The 14623-nt window shown below is 36.7% G+C and overlaps 1 protein-coding gene across 20 annotated transcripts in view; it reads left to right on the forward strand.

Moving 5' to 3' along the window:
- Positions 1-1244: 1244 nt before the first annotated feature.
- mef2cb (myocyte enhancer factor 2cb) overlaps positions 1245-14623 on the forward strand; it is a 121067-nt gene continuing 107688 nt past the window's right edge. For 5 of the 20 annotated variants that reach the window (XM_079872933.1, XM_079872929.1, XM_079872923.1 and 2 more), the window contains exons 1-2: positions 1271-1480; positions 11074-11173. The gene's annotated coding sequence lies outside the window, so the exon portion shown is untranslated. Of the gene's footprint in view, positions 1481-10907; positions 10950-11073; positions 11174-12557; positions 13083-14623 lie in introns of those variants that run through there. The other 15 variants (XM_079872920.1, XM_079872931.1, XR_013821389.1 and 12 more) reach the window with 14 other exon arrangements.

Below are 14623 nucleotides of genomic sequence, written 5' to 3' on the forward strand. Positions count from 1 at the left end.
AAATGCACTTACAGTTCAAACAAATTATGCTTTTGTTACTGAGTGCTCTGTACAGTAAGGGATAATTATGCATTTTCCCCCCTCAACAGTTTCCTCTTCCCTTGTGACTGACCTCGGCTACATCCTGTTGCAGTGTTTTTACAGTAAGCAAACTCTTTTACCGCTTTTTGTCATATTCTTGTGCACCGTTTCAATGAAATCCCCATTATGCTATTGTAACATTAGATATGTATGATGAACTCATTCCTTCTTACCAAAACCCATTCCCATTAAAGGTCAGATATCCCCAGGATATTGTAAACAGGGTCAATACAAATGTGATGTCACTGAGAGAATGGAATTCCGTGAACCCGAATACACTTTTGGGAATACACTTTTGATGCGGTAAATGCTTGTCTTCCCTGTACTTGCGCTATTCCAGGTTAAAATATCATTCATAATTGAATTAGTATAAATATGTCTTAAAAATCCACATTGTGTCACTGTCAGTATAATGTGTTATCGTGTGAATTTAAACCGTACAGAAATAATGGCGATCAATTACAGGAATTGCTGCTTTTATTCCACACTCTCAGAATGCTTTTACATTTAAAGGATATGACAGGACAATACAGGACAGGACAGGACAGGACAGGACAGGATAGGATAGGATAGGATAGGATAGGATAGGATAGGATAGGATAGGATAGGATAGATGATAGGATAGGATAGATGATAGAATAGAGGAAAGAATAGAGGATAGGATAGAGGATAGGATAAGATAGAGGATAGGATAGGATAGGATAGGATAGGATAGGATAGGATAGGATAGGATGGACGGACGGACGGACGGACGGACGGACGGACGGACGGACAGACAGACAGACAGACAGACAGACAGACAGACAGACAGACAGACAGACAGACAGACAGACAGACAGACAGACAGACAGACAGACAGACAGACAGACAGACAGACAGACAGACAGACAGACAGACAGACAGACAGATAGATAGATAGATAAACTGATATATAGATATATGTTCTTATGCAAAGCATGTCCCAGTTTGTTTGATGTTCTTGATGACAGTTGCTACAGCAATTCCAGCAATGACAACGGTCTGAGTGTCATTGATATATCTCAAGCCTAAATTTACCTCTGAGCCTGGAGAGACGGGAACAGGTGGAGATCAGGCACTGCCAAATACTTGTGCCACAAATCTTATGGGCCTTTTTTTTTATGGGGGTGTGTGTTTAGGGAGCTAGTGTCTCATTTATGTGTGTATGCATAGCACCCTTTTCAGATCCAAGAGAGTTTGTGGGGCAACACAACCCACATCGGGGTTTCTGTTCAAAGCCAGCTGGTCTGGCTTTATTAATGCAGGGCATTTCTTTTGTGTTCATTCTTTTTTAATTTTTTTTTAATTTTATTTTTATTAACCTGGCCCACAGCTGGAGCTGCAGGGTGTGACTTCCTGGGGAAGCACAAGATCGGCACCGGTGAGTTTTTCCTCTCCAAGCTCTTCCCTTCCTCCTTCCCCTCTTGTGATGAGCCGAAAAATTGTGTCTGTGGAAAAATCGAGAACTACACAGTGGCCGAGCATACTATGTTGTAGGGAGAGGATTTTACATTTGTGCTTCTGTGAGGGCATTTTCACTTCAAACGGTGTGAGCGGTGAAGTTTTGGGGGTCTGAAACATATCAGGTGAAACGAGTTACTAATAATCCATAATTTGTACTAATTTCTATAATTAATCTACAATTATCACAAACACAAGGACTGTCTAATCCTGAGATTATTTGCTGTTTTTATGTTGTTTTTATTCCTCAACGTCAGACTGAATTATTAGTCCCGTTCAGAGTAATTGAATCCAACAACTATTTGCTTGGTTTGAAATGAAGCACGGGGGAAACCTCCTAGTCTCAGAACAGTGTTAATTCTTCTCACTTGTGAAATAGCTGCCACAACAGAATCAATATCAATTTGAATCACTCTGGCCTTAGTACAAGTTTGACATTGCTAGTTTAAGTTTGAAATAACAGGGGAATAGGTGAGCATGCACTAGCAGAAGCAGTCTGAACAGTTTGACAAGTTTGCACATGAGAACTCAGGGAATCTGTGGGAAGTGTTTAAAATGAAAGAAAACAGATAAATATTTCATAATTCTGAGACATACAGAAAATTTCAATAAAAAGTTATCACATACTGTATAATAAAGATGAATGCCTGCATTATTCGGAAAACATTACGTTGCAAAGACGAGAATATGTGGTGGAAGTGTTTTTTTTTTTTTCTCAAAAATAATATTTTTCACTCATATGTTATATAAGAATATATTATATATAATAAATAAATGTGCATTTTAAATAACAACATAAGCTTAGTTTTGACATCAACTTAATCCTTATATGAAAGTAAAAATGTATACAATGTATTGTGCGTGTGTGTGTGTGTGTGTATATACATATATAATTACAAAAAATTAAAGTGCATATATATATATAATAATTATATACTTATATTTATAATATTCTTAAGACTCAACAAATATATGCTTAGTTTTGACATCAGCTTAGTCCTTTGAGAATAAAATCGGGATTCAATCTGCTTCTTCCTCTATAGTTTATTTGCATTCTGAGAACAATGTTTCTGAGGCAGCATATTTTTAAGAAAGCATCCCTTGCAAGCTTTCTGCCATCTAATCCCTCTCTTCCTGGGTGTTCAGGGTATGACATTCAGCACCCCCCACCAACCCACCCCATGGAGACACCGGCAAGGCAGCTCTGACCCAGTTTACCAAAGCTCCCATGTTTGTCATTTGAAAAACTTTCTCGCTACCAAAATAAATAAATAAATACAAATCTTTGATCTGAATTGTGGTTGGAAAAGAGCGTTGTTTTCTCGCAGCAAAGGTGGTGCACTTTGTAGAGGAGGCACCCTTTTCTTTTTGAACACTTCTCTGTCTATTCGCCAGTGGCTATGTCAGGATTCAGTTTGTCTGCCTGTTTGTGTGTGTTTCCGTGCACTAGTCCTCTTCTCCCAGCTCCCGCAGGCTCCTGTGTTATTTGCAAAATCTATAATAGCCCCAAATTAACCTGAAATTACACAAATATGGCAGTCAGCCTTGTTTGCTTTTGCTCATATTTATAAGAGCATTTAAAAGCATAAGTGATCTGACTTCAGCTAAGAACTGAAGCCACTCGGCTTTACGGATGCGACATAGACAGACCTATTTGTGCACTAATGCAGTCTACAACTACGAAACATATACGGTGTTGAGAAATGAACCCCCCACATTTATTTATATCAATCACAGTTGGCACGCAGGCGTCGCAGTAGTTACCATCCTTATGTTGCATATTGCAGATCCAGATGCCATGTTCTTAGGTTACATGCTTCCACATTACTGTCTATTGGAGGAGAATTTTATATTTAAAACAAACAGTGACATATTAAACACATGGAAACGGTTTCATCTCTGTAGCATTGAATATTTTTTTTTTTTTTGTAATTATCTTTGTCCTATAATTGCTCACAGTGACGGCTTACTTTTTCTTTCTTCTCTCTCCTTTTCATAATCTAATTCCAATATTTCACACTGGAGCTGTAGTCTTGGCCGTCTGACGTTGCTCCTTTCTTTATTCTCTTTCTCTCTCTCTGCTCATCCACTCTGCCCCTTGGAGAGGGTGGCATCGGCGCAGAGCTCCGCTCCGCTCAGCTCCTCCGTGGGTCTTACATGTTGGATGGGGCCCGTCTGAATCTACAAAACACGAGTGCTTCACCGCCTTTTGATCTCAGGCTAATCTCTGTTGCCTGCCTCCAGTCTCATCTTGTTTGAATAAGAATGAGTCTGGGGTGCTATTGCAGGCACAAAGAGGTTTAGGCGGCATCCGTTCAGCAGAGCAACGCTGCGCGGGTATGTGTACAGCCAGATTCACTCCTCAAGACTCAGCGCTCATATGCTTCTATATTCTCCAGTGTGAAGCTTCTGCGAGCGTGTGTGCGTGAAGGTGGTTTTCTGACTCTTTGACGTTTCATTTTGTCTGAGTAGTTAATGAGTGAATTTCTCTGTAAATATAATGGGAATTTGAGATCCAGCCATGACTTGTCTAAAGTGTCTCGTATTGATGAAACCTTCTACAAAGGCATAGTTCACCAAAAATGATTTACCCACACTGATGTCCTTTAAAACCAGTGTGACTTTCTTTCTTATGTGGAAGGATACATTTAACAAAATGTCCAAGCTGTTCTTTTCCATACAAAGAACATTAATGATGAATATGACATTTCACCTCCACAAACTGACCTCCGTGACAGCAAATTTTTCAAAGCAAGATATTCTCTGAATAATGACTACATTCAAAAGTTTGGGGTCAGTAAGGTTTTTTTTGTTTGTTTTTTGGTAACATTTTTACAGTACCTTTGTTATAAATGTTACACGTAGTTACGTACTATAGTAATAACAGTAAATTATGCACAACTACTGTGCATGCAACTAACCCTAAACCAAATCCTAATCCTAACGGTAAGTGCACGTATTTAATTAATATTACTCAGTCCTTAAATGTATAATTACACTGCAACAAAGACACCTTAAAATAAAGGGTTATACTTTATTTTTAAGGTGTCCTTGTCATAGTGTAATTAGACAATTAAGTACTAAGTAGTAATTAACTACATGGACTTACTTTATAATTTGGGTTAGGGTTAAGGTTTGGTGTTGGGTTAGTTGCATGTAACTATGTATAATTTACCGTTATTACTATAGTAACTACATGTAAAATGTTTAACAGGGTCGCTGTAAAATAAAGTGTTACCAAATAAAGTGTTGCCTTTTTTCCCAAAGAAAGAAAGTAATACATGTATAGTTACACTGTAACAAAGACACCTTAAAATGCAGTATAACCTTTTTTCTTAAACAGTAACACAATATTAAATTTTTACTGTATTTTTATTTGGTTTTTTTTTTCATCAAATAAATGCAGCCTTGGAGAGCATATGAGACTTTCAAAAACATTAAAACATTTTAGAATGGTAGTGTACATTTTTGTATTTTCACATGAAGGAGATAAAATAATGACTTGAGAAAACTTGAGTTTTCTTTTTTGGGTGAACTTATCCTTGTAAACGTATGCCTTGTAAAATCTTGGTTTGAGTAATTTATGTGAAAGGCTATTATAATAGCACAACCTTTCCATTGTGGTGTAGACCTAAGATCCAGTCTGTTCTGTAGTTTATGTGGCATAAAGAGGGGCTTCTCAGTTCATGTCCTCGGGTCAAGAGGACAGTGGTCCTGTTTTTTGTGTGTTTTTTTTTTTTACTGCAGTCTGAGAAGAGAAAGCAAGAGGGTTTGATTTCTTTACCACCTGAAGTGTGCATGAGTGTAACTGGGCAACAGTTTCAAGGAAAAAGAGAGAATAAATGAGAGAACAACACAGACAAAAAGTGAAGGGATGAAAGAGTAAAATAACTATATTTGATGTCTAATAAGAGTTTGGGACAAAAACGTTCTCTTAAAAAAAAAAACACACATCAGACATACTTTTACATGTATGTAACCACCCCCTGCACAGATAATCTACACTGTCTGGTATAGCAACTGTTATGTGACCAGTTAGGAATATACATAAGAAAATACAGGTAGAATTTCCATTGCCTGTCCATAATGCCCACCATCTGTTAAGACCCGACTTCTGCACAAGCTCAGGAAACACCGGTTGGCACTGTAAGTCTGGAGGCAGAAAAATGTGATGTTGGCATCTTTTTTAGTGTCGCCGTTGTGGGGGAAAAAAATGTTGAAACAATGAAATAACTGTGCAGGTTTTGTAGAGGTTATGAGTGAATTAGTTTTCACCATTCAAAGGAGGAAAAATCATTAGATTTTATTTTAAATATTTTTATTTTTCCAGCTTTTAACATTAGACAGACAAAGGGAACTTTGAACTAAATGGTAAAATGTACAAAGATGTAAAATAAGATGTGATGTAATCAACTGCAGCAGACTTTCTGAAATAAAGAGACTGACAATTTAAGGTGGTCTAAGTATGGGACAGAGAGAAGGTGCCAGTGCTTTTATTGAAAGATTTGTGCCTCATATTTATTTATTTATTTATTTATTTAATAAATGCATGTTACTGTGAGTCAACAAATGCTTGCTGCTATATCCATTTGACTTACAGTTAAACTAGTGTATTAGTTGTGATGGAGAGGGTTGACTCTTCTGTGAGAAAGCCTTAGTGTGCCCCTGCTGGCAGAGGTATATATTGCAGTTACACATTTTACTCACAAGGCAGAGAGCTGTTCCAAGAAATTGGCCTTTAAGCTGTGCTTTTACATGTTTGGAGCTAAAGTAAATATAGATTTGAACTTTTACTGTCATTTGCCACTAACTCCTATTTAGGCCTCCATTAGCAAGTGGGACAGAGTACAGGTGTATTGACAGGGGAGATAAAGACTTCAGTAGAGTGCAGGGTAACTGGAACTGGGGTGGCTTTTTCCAGCACACAGCTTTAATACTGAAACCAGAGCAGCAGCATCCTGAACAAAGGCTTAACCGTGTTGTGCTGCTTGTGGTTCATTTATAATGAATCAAAGGTGTAGCATTCACGCGCTGTTTGCCCAACAGAACATGCAAATTACCAAATTTGTCCCCACACGATTCAACACTTCACTACCGGTTTTCTTCCAACCACAATATGTGTTAGCGTGCTCAGGTGCTATAAATGCAATGAAGAGAGGGCTCAAACCGTGATGAATTCATCAGCTATGCGCTTTCAGAAGTTTCTAAGTTACATGCTTGGAAAAGTTAAAGTTGCACTATTACTTTGAGATGAATTGAAAGTTACAGCGATATGTAAAATGCATGGCTTGCTGTAGATAAAGACTTTGAAGGGTCAGAGGAGCTAATGTAAGATGAGATATCAGCTTCCCTTGACAAATATTGCTGAACTTGTCTGCTTAATATCTGCCCGCCCACAAATTGTCAAAAAAAAAACAAAAAAACAAACAAAAAAAAAAAAGATGAAACATGATAAAATGATGGCACTGATTTAAAGGAGAACTCCGGTCAATTTTAACATTGAGCTCATTTTTTTGTACATTTGGAGTGCTGTCAATACAGAGAACAACGACAAAAATCGGTGTTGCCTACACCGAGTTATTCTATTTTTAAAATTTGCACCCTGTTGACTTCAATGGGGCAAGTACTAAACCTGCTTTTAGCCTCTTAACATCCTTGATGTGTCATTACAAGTGCACAGAAAATGTGAGTGATTCCTTCTGAGTGAACACGAGTGAGTCTGACTGCAGTAGATGTGAAAGAAATGTATAAAAATGATGTTATTTAAGCCAGCGCAAATACCTTTGTTTACATCCTGTTTTTCGGTTGAAGTCCAAAGTAGTCGATTGCAGAGTTCACACGCATAGGTTTAATACCTATGATCACGCGCGTGAACTCGGCAATCGACTACTTTGGACTTCAACCGAAAAACAGGATGTAAACAAAGGTATTTGCGCTGGCTTAAATAACATCATTTTTATACATTTCTTTCACATCTACTGCAGTCAGACTCACTCGTGTTCACTCAGAAGGAATCACTCACATTTTCTGTGCACTTGTAATGACACATCAAGGATGTTAAGAGGCTAAAAGCAGGTTTAGTACTTGCCCCATTGAAGTCAACAGGGTGCAAATTTTACAAATAGAATAACTCGGTGTAGGCAACACCGATTTTTGTTGTTGTTCTCTATATTGACAGCACTCCAAATGTACAAAAAAATGAGCTCAATGTTAAAATTGACCGGAGTTCTCCTTTAATTAGTTAGCTGGGTGGTTATACAAAATGAATGAATGAATCTATCTATCTATCTATCTATCTATCTATCTATCTATCTATCTATCTATCTATCTATCTATCTATCTATCTATCTATCTATCTATCTATCTATCTATCTATCTATCTATCTATCTAACTAAATAGATAACAATTTCTGAAAAGTGATATAAGATATACAAGTAATATAATATAAAAGTAATATCTGCCTGTCAGGATTTTGACAAGGCCACATAAATATATTAATAACTTGAGGGGAAAGTTTCAAAAGTCAGTTTCAAATTGATTGATTGATTGATTGAATGATTGATTTGTTTGTTTGATTGATTGATTCACTCACTCACTCACTCACTCACTCACTCACTCACTCACTCACTCACTCACTCACTCACTTTGCCTACCTACTTACTATATGATCTCTGGGATCCCAAACATAAAAATATATCATGAGGGTTAAAAACAGAATATATTAGATTAGGGCTGTCCAAATTAAAGTACATTACATTTTTTGCCGTCATCCTATGGCTATAGCGTTACATTATATGACCATGCTCTTATTCAGGCAAATGCTTTTAAACCATTGAAGTGTGATAAGACACAAAAGAGAATGCAGCACGGCACTGGCGCACAGACATAAACGACTCATGCGCACAGAAAAGCAGCTTCAGACAGCGCTTGAAGGGACAAAAACACACAAAATCAAGCCAAAATGCCTGTTTTGTCAAGTATCCTTGCAAGCACAGTCTTAAATTAGTTTAATTAAGTCTTAATTGAACGTAAAGAGTTGTGAGAAAATGGGATGCATGCCAGATCATGTGTGTTAGGTCTTAAAGTGACAGCAGCCTAATAAACTTAATGCTGTCAATCAAAGAACAAAAGAAAAAGGGAAAATCCCTCACTTGTCTTGACTGAATAACTTTTGTAGCTTAATAAGGATTAATCTATATTTCATTTTTAATTTATGCAGGGAAGACTGTGAAGTTTTTGATAACTTTATTCAATTTCTGTATATATCCTGTTAGATCTACATGGAAATCTTAAAGCACTGTTTACTAAAAGCACTAAAAATCTGAACTGGTCTGGCTGGGCCAGAAAAAAAAAAAAAAAAAAAAAAAAAAGGTGCCCTGATTTATTGAAGAGCACAGGTAAATGTGACGTTTATTAAAATGGGTTTATGATACGATTTTGTTATTCACTTAAATTAAAAGTTTTTATATATTTTTTAAAGTCTAATAAATGTTAAAATGTATTGTTTTCAATTATACTGTAATGCTGAATGCCTATTACTAATGTCTAAAATCTATTTCATAGAGACATCAGCAGCAGCCGTATCAGTGATAGTGGCCTTCTTTCAAAAAATGACGCAATTAAACAAATATTTAAAATATAGGCAACTGTCTTTGTTGCTTCTACATTCATTTGGAGATTAAATGTAAAATAATTACAATATAAAAATATATTAAAAACTTTAATGTTAGGTGTGATTAATTACAGAAAAATGTGAGATTAGTTGGCTATTTTTTTTAATCGATTGACAGAACTAATTTAGATATGAATGCATACTGAACTGAGGCAGAAACAAAAGTGCCATTTCGTAGCCATCTTAAGCCATTTCTAAACTCTTTTAGAGACTCTTACATAACTTTGTGCTGCATAAATACCCCAGTTATTGTGTGTTTTTTCCTCTCCCTGTCTGTCTGTGTGTCTATCTGTCTAAATCTTCAAAGTTTAAGAGAGAAAAGAGGGCAATAAAAGGGAAATGGGTGATATTAAAGGTGGCAGAGAGAGAGAGAGAGAGAGAGAGAGAGAGAGAGAGAGCAGAGGGGAGGAGTGAGATAAGCAAGGAGGGGAAAAGAAGAATCTATGAACCAGACCTGGGAGACAGGCTCATCCCCAACGTTCTCCTGCACTGTGAAAGCTCAGCGCTGGTGTTTGAGCACTTGACAGTGTTATCAGCACTGACAGCCAGATTGTGTTTTCACATGAGTGTGATCAGCAACAGATTATACACACGTATACTCACGCACACACTCATACATTAACAGCCTTGCTTGTTCCTGTTATTTCAACACAGAAAATGTGTTGATGTTTATCGTGCTCTTAAAATAAAACGAAATAGAGGCCTTGTCCCTCTATCCTCCCCGAACACGCTACTTATGTCTGACTGAAGATAATAAGACACACGTGGGTAACTACTGGGCTCCCGAAAAGAAAACAACGTAGGCGGGATTGTTGTCAGCCACTAACATTGTGTATTTATCTTCCATCTCCTTACATCTGCTCGTTACAAACATGAACAGATGAGGTCGAAACCTCAAAATTACCTTTCTCTGAAAAGCCTCTTGTATGTGTATACGAAATGACATAACTGCTACTGGACACTTTCCTTGTGGCTTTGAACTTACTGGAAATCGGATTGTTGATCCTGAGTGATGGCAAGCAGGTTCAGTTTGGACCGACAGTCTGGTAGCGATCGACAGCCAAGGAAAACAAGAGGGAGAATAATTCATTTGTGTATACACATGTATACAGTATGTGTCTGTCTGTTTGTAAATTAGGTCATGAAATATAACTTTACACATTTTTTTTATGTTTCAATTGACATAAATCCCCTTTTGAGATATTACAGTAAAGTGCCTTTGGGGAATGTCTTAACAGGCAAATTTAGAAATTTAAACAAACTCATTAGTCAGCTCTACTGCACAATGCTTGGTAGACTGAACTAATGTAGTGAAAGTTACCAACCTAAATATTAAAAATATCTAATATTTACATGTTTTTATACAGTTAATAGATTTAATTTCTTTCTTAAAGTGTTATATAAATGGCACCTTTAAAAAAAAAAAAAAAAAAATTGACCAAACTGATCAGAGAGAGAAAAAAGAGAAGGATAATGGCAGGAAATGACATGAACAAAATGTCGATTTACTTGCAAATGTGTAATAATTGCTATTCTCTGCATATCAAGGGATATAGAAGGCAAATGATTATTTATGTTTTAAACTGCAAATTCTTATTCAGATCTACATCAATGATATACGGTATAGTTGCTGTAGTTACTGTTGTTTCTGTTCCTCTTCCTGTTCTTTATCTAGTTTACCAACCACATGAATATGCAAGAGGCGACTCAATAACGGTGTTTATATATTTATTTATTCCTTTTGTAGTTCCCCCAGTCATGCAGTGTATCTTGAACACTGTGCCTAGATATAGCTATTAACACAGAAAGAATTTCTCTCTCCCTTTGTGTCTCGCACCAGGTGCCAACTAAACAAACACAAGCGCACACTGAAACCTAAGAGGGTCTTCCTGCTAAAACTGTGCACTGGAGCTGGAAGAACTGAAGGAATTGTGAACACGGTAGGTATAACGTAATACACATGCTTTTCAAATGGACGTACGATTAATAAAAATGATAGTGTGGCCTGATCTTGAGGCTAAATATATTTTCATTGATATAGTGTGAGGAACATGTCCATGTAAATATACGTCTGATGAAACTTAGCATGTGCTATCACATAGCTGGTGGAACCGAAGCCGTATTGATCTAGATATTGAAATTACCAATAAAAATGGAATTCGAGATTACAGTGTCTTGTGATCCAGAAGTGGGATCCCAAGGAAGCTGATACCCCTGGGTCCAGTTACAGTCTGTCAGGCAGATTAGCAGGTTTTATTAATTCATTAAACTGATTTCATGTTTTACCTCTGCCTCTGGTTTGTCTGTCAGTGACTCAAGTGGTGCTTAAGGTTAATTCTACTGCATTCGTTTTATGAAACAATGAAATAATGAAATATCAGTGTGAAGCAATTCAGATGACCGCTCTAAGATGGGGAACTGAAAAACAGCAATATGATAGTTTATGTTCTTTTGTTAACCCCTTAAACGTGAATTCAACCATTATTTCTGAACATTCACAGGATGGTCTTTGGTTTAGCTAATTCTCATCTTTTGATTCCTTGGTAGATGTGTTTAAATCCATTCATGGTGGGACAAATCTGTCTGTGATTTATTCATGTTTAGCATGTGTTAAAGTACTTATCTCCAGTGATAAGGAACCTCATTTGAATATATGGTGAGAAGATGGATTGTCTTGCTGGGCTGTGAGAGGGCACTAATGCTTATATGAGAAATTTTCACTCTAGGTTTCTTGAGTTGTCCTGAGTCCTTTGTGTTATTTTACAGATTCTTCAGATCTGAGTTCATTAGAGCACCGCTTCGTAGATGGTTTTCGAAAGAAATTACGGATAAAATGTTCTGTAGACCGAGTTCTCCTACACTCTAAAACGGTTTTCATCATGTTTTCAGATAACAACATCTTTAAATTGCATCGATGTAACTAATTTCTGTTAATTCTCAACTTGATTGTCACTAATTAAATTCAAAGTGGTTGAAAACATGTAATAAATGTATGCAGGCTGTCACTTTGATTATTCTTTATATATATATATATATATGTAAACTTAAGTTTTGCATTTTAGTGGGCTATAAAACTAGTTTTGGAGCTACAGTCCTTAAAACACAACACTCCCCCCCCCCCCCCCCCCCCCCCACACACACACACACACACACATAAATATCGTGGATTTTCATGTTTTAAGAGGTCATTCTTACTTTGTATACTGTACAAACTATATTATATCCCCTAACATACAACAATTAGGCCTACATAAGAGGTTATAGTAAAATATTCAGTTCAATAAAATTAATTACAAATCTACTTATTATCTGATAAAATCACGTTGTTGAAAAAAAAAACTCTGGGTACAAAAGAAATTAAAAGTCACAAAGCTAAAGGTAGCCTACCATTGTGTCTGTGCACAGTTTGATTATACACGGTGTAATTTAACTTGATCAGGTAGGAGATAAAAACGCATTAGTGTTGCGCTTCTTTCATTAAAACACTGGAGTGATGTAAGCCCGTCCCCCTTCAAGAGTAAACCCGATTATTTGCCCTGCGTAGAGAGAGAGAGAGAGCGAGAGAGAGAGAGAGAGAGAGAGGCGCGCGCGCGGAGCTCAACATCATCAGTCGCAATAACGGCTTAATCATTCCTCACCGTGGACGACCGACACCAACCTCAGCATCTGAAACGCTTTATTAGACACGAGAAAAGAAACACGCATTTAGAAAACGACACTTTTCCCAGGTGCTGCTGGTGATTTTTGCTGGATTTTAAGTGTGAAGCGGTAAAGTCCACCCGGCGGCTCAACACCTTCCGTCACACAGCAGGACAAACTTCACCGGACACACTTCAGACGCGCCATGAAGTAAGTGTGACACTGATACCCTTCACCGGTGTGTGTTTGTTCGTCGATACATTGTGCGACATTGTTGTTAAGTAAACAATAATGTGATGAGTTAACATCTCCGTTATTTCGTGAGATCACAAGGGTGAGAGTTAAAGTAGCTCCGTTAAGAAAGTTGACATGACAACACATGTTATTTCTGACTACTGACAGGAGAATCACTAGCCTACTAGTGTTTATGTATAGACTTATTATTCTTATTATTATTTACAGCCGCGTGCTTTTGTTTGGGTCTTGTAAAGTGCTTTATCAGCTCGCAGAATAAACCAAAACACTTTACAGAGGTCATGCATGCATTTACTCTTACTGCCGTCGTGAATACAGTCAAATAGCTGTGCGATGTTGTGTGAAGGTCCGAGGGTCATCAGTCTATAAATTCAGTATTGAATTAAAACAGGCGTTCAGATATGATCAACATTAATTCGTGTGACAATATTTATTTCTGCTTTCTATGCAGGTAGGCTATAGTTCATGTGCTACCGCCTAAACATTTAATTTGACCAACTTGTGCTGGCAAATCCACACATAAATAAAACTAAAAACTCACCAGGAAAATAAATAAATAAAATACAATAAAATAAAATAAATAAAATCACAGCATCCTGATTCTGATCAAGAATAGTAACATTTGTAAGTCATTAAATACTACACAGACTCAGGCTGAGAGACCATCTGTTTATTATATATCCAAAAGTCCATATTAAATGTTCAGTTTTATGAGGGTTAATTATTTGTTCTTCTCCTCAGTAGCCTAAGCTTAAACTTAAAAGTATATTTGCTTAAAACAAGTTTATAGACATACACATTTGTATATATATAGCCTATTATTCCCAATTAAATCTAGAGAGAACAGTTAAGTTGAGGGTCAAGTTTCCTTTCATGCAACCATAAATCAAATTATATATCAAGACAAAGAAGTGCGAATTTGTCTATATATATATATATATATATATATATATATATTGTATGTGTGTCTGTGTGAGCAGTTATTGTAAGAAGCTGTTATAATTAATTACATTTTTCAGTAGGTAGCTGCTAAAATGTGATAATCTGCATACTTTTACAAGTAAAGGTAAAGACAGATACAGATGTAAATTAATAAATGTGATTGTTAAATTAACAATTAAGAGAGTTATTTTTTGTCACTTTTTTGTATTAGATTTTTTTTACCATGCCTTTGCTTATAGGAAATTACAGTGAGATAATATGTTTATGTCAGTTTTTTTAAAAACAGTTTAAGCAAAAATTTTGACTAGAGATACAATTTCTCCACGCAAAAAGGCGTCGCGTATTGTATTTCTGTCACTTCTACCACAAGTGCACTCTTTTTCAGACTATACTCTCAGACAGGTGAACACAATCAATGAAGCTCCTGTGTGTGTATGTGTGTGCATGTGCGTGTGTGTGAGTGTCTCACCTGTTGCTCTCCTGGGATTTAGTGTTTGCTTAATCTGCCCAAGAGGAAAATGAACACACTCACATGTGGACTCGTATGATTACAC

The sequence above is a fragment of the Squalius cephalus genome, assembly GCF_949319135.1.
Source record: "Squalius cephalus genome assembly, chromosome: 5".
NCBI classification, from domain to species: domain Eukaryota; kingdom Metazoa; phylum Chordata; class Actinopteri; order Cypriniformes; family Leuciscidae; genus Squalius; species Squalius cephalus.